Source organism: Triticum aestivum, chromosome 2D (assembly GCF_018294505.1).
Source record: "Triticum aestivum cultivar Chinese Spring chromosome 2D, IWGSC CS RefSeq v2.1, whole genome shotgun sequence".
Lineage (NCBI taxonomy): Eukaryota > Viridiplantae > Streptophyta > Magnoliopsida > Poales > Poaceae > Triticum > Triticum aestivum.
In genome coordinates this window covers 24441685-24445131 of record NC_057799.1, presented here as the reverse complement: position 1 = coordinate 24445131, position 3447 = coordinate 24441685, and positions in this window count along the sequence as shown.

The window sequence follows — 3447 nt, the reverse complement described above, 5'->3', positions numbered from 1 at the left end:
ATATGCTCCATGACGTTCAAAACGCCGTTGAAGTCCCGGTTCTAAGCCGTAAAGCATGGCACACTGAACTATCGAGTAGTCATCAACTTTGCTCTGCCAGACGTTCATAACATCTGGTGTTGCTCCTGCAGCAGGTCTGGCACCTAGCGGTGCTTCCAGGATGTAATTCTTCTGTGCAGCAATGAGGATAATCCTCAAGTTACGGACCCAGTCCGTGTAATTGCTACCATCATCTTTCAACTTTGCTTTCTCAAGGAATGCATTAAAATTCAACGGAACAACAACACGGGCCATCTATCTACAATCAACATAGACAAGCAAAATACTATCAGGTACTAAGTTCATGATAAATTTAAGTTCAATTAATCATATTACTTAAGAACTACCACTTAATAGACATCCCTCTAATCCTCTAAGTGATCACATGATCCAAATCAACTAAACCATGTCCGATCATCACGTGAGATGGAGTAGTTTCAATGGTGAACATCACTATGTTGATCATATCTACTATATGATTCACGCTCGACCTTTCGGTCTCAGTGTTCCGAGGCCATATCTGCATATGCTAGGCTCGTCAAGTTTAACCTGAGTATTCCGCGTGTGCAACTGTTTTGCACCCGTTGTATTTGAACGTAGAGCCTATCACACCCGATCATCACGTGGTGTCTCAGCACGAACAACTTTCGCAATTGTGCATACTCAGGGAGAACACTTATACCTTGATAATTTAGTGAGAGATCATCCTATAATGCTACCGTCAATCAAAGCAAGATAAGATGCATAAAAGATAAACATCACATGCAATCAATATAAGTGATATGATATGGCCATCATCATCTTGTGCTTGTGATCTCCATCTTCGAAGCACCGTCATGATCACCATCATCACCGGCGCGACACCTTGATCTCCATCGTAGCATCGTTGTCATCTCGCCAACTTATGCTTCTACGACTATCGCTACCGCTTAGTGATAAAGTAAAGCATTACAAAGCAATTGCATTGCATACAATAAAGTGACAACCATATGGCTCCTGCCAGTTGCCGATAACTCGGTTACAAAACATGATCATCTCATACAATAAAATATAGCATCATGCCTTGACCATATCACATCACAACATGCCCTGCAAAAACAAGTTAGACGTCCTCTACTTTGTTGTTGCAAGTTTTACGTGGCTGCTACGGGCTGAGCAAGAACCGTTCTTACCTACGCATCAAAACCACAACGATAGTTCGTCAAGTTAGTGATGTTTTAACCTTCTCAAGGACCAGGCGTAGCCACACTCAGTTCAACTAAAGTTGGAGAAACTGACACCCGCCAGCCACCTGTGTGCAAAGCACGTCGGTAGAACCAGTCTCGCGTAAGCGTACGCGTAATGTCGGTCCGGGCCGCTTCATCCAACAATACCGCTGAACCAAAGTATGACATGCTGGTAAGCAGTATGACTTGTATCGCCCACAACTCACTTGTGTTCTACTCGTGCATATAACATCTACGCATAAAACCACGCTCGGATGCCACTGTTGGGGAACGTAGTAATTTCAAAAAAAAATCCTACGCACACGCAAGATCATGGTGATGCATAGCAACGAGAGGGGAGAGTGTTGTCCACGTACCCTCGTAGACCGAAAGCGGAAGCGTTAGCACAACGCGGTTGATGTAGTTGTACGTCTTCACGATCCGACCGATCAAGTACCGAACGCACGGCACCTCCGAGTTCAGCACACGTTCAGCTCGATCACGTCCCTCGAACTCCGATCCAGCCGAGCTTTGAGGGAGAGTTCCGTCAGCACGACGGCGTGGTGACGATGATGATGTTCTACCGACGCAGGGCTTCACCTAAGCACCGCTATGATATTATCGAGGTGGATTAAGGTGGAGGGGGGCACCGCACACGGCTAAGAGATCAAGAGATCAATTGTTGTGTCTATGGGGTGCCCCCCTCCTCCGTATATAAAGGGGGGAGGAGGAGAGGGCTGGCCAAGGGGGGTGGCGCGCCCTAGGAGGGGGAAACCTACTCCAAGTAGGTTTGCCCCTCCCTTTCCTAATCCAAGGAGGGGGAAGGAAGGAGTGGGAGAGGGGAAAGGCAAGGGGGGCGCCGCCCCCCCCCCCTTCCTTGTCCTATTCGGACTCAAGCGGAGGGGGCGCGCCTCTTGCCCTGGCCGGCCCCTCTCTCTCTCCACTAGGGCCCAACAAGGCCCATTAGTTCCCGGGGGGGTTCCGGTAACCCCCGGTACTCCGATAAATGTCCAAAACCTTCCGGAACTTTTCCGGTGTCCAAACATAGTCGTCCAATATATCGATCTTTACGTCTCGACCATTTCGAGACTCCTCGTCATGTCCGAGATCACATCCGAGACTCCGAACAACCTTCGGTACATCAAAACACATAAACTCATAATATAACCGTCATCAAACTTTAAGCGTGCGGACCCTACGGGTTCGAGAACTATGTAGACATGACCGAGACACGTCTCCGGTCAATAACCAATAGTGGAACCTGGATGCTCATATTGGTTCCCACATATTCTACGAAGATCTTTATCGGTCAGACCACATAACAACATACGTTGTTTCCTTTGTCATCGGTATGTTACTTGCCCGAGATGCGATCGTCGGTATCTCAATACCTAGTTCAATCTCGTTACCGGCAAGTCTCTTTACTTGTTCCGTAATACATCATCCCACAACTAACTCATTAGTTACAATGCTTGCAAGGCTTATAGTGATGTGCATTACCGAGTGGGCCCAGAGATACCTCTCCGACAATCGGAGTGACAAGTTACAAGTTGAGAAGCTTATTACTCTTGGGTGCTTGGTACCCTTGAGCTTGTTCCTCTTGGGTGCTTGGGCGCCCTAGACGGTTGGTAGTGTTCGGAGCTCAATCATTGTAGTGTAAAGCTCCGGGCAAGCGTCGGGGTCTCCAATTAGGTTGTGGAGATCGCCCCGAGAAATTTGACGGGTTTCGGTGACCGCCCCCAAGGGTTGCCAAAGTGTACGGGTTCGGTGACCGCCCCCAAGGGTTGCCATTTGTACGGGTTCGGTGACCGCCCTCAAGGGTCCCTTAGTGGAATCACGGCATCTTGCATTGTGCGAGGGCATGAGGAGATTACGGTGGCCCTAGTGGCTTCTTGGGGAGCATTGTGCCTCCACACCGCTCCAAATGGAGGTTAGCATCCGCAAGGGTGTGAACTTCGGGATACATCGTCGTCTCCACGTGCCTCGGTTATCTCTTACCCGAGCCCTTTACTTATGCACTTTACTTTGTGATAGCCATATTGTTTCTTGTCATATATCTCGCTATCAGTTAGTTGTTTATCTTGCTTAGCATAAGTTGTTGGTGCACATAGGTGAGCCTAGTTGTTGTAGGTTTTGTGCTTGACAAATTAACCGCTAGGTTTATTTCACATTTGTTCAAGCCTAAACCGTTATTATTTTAAAG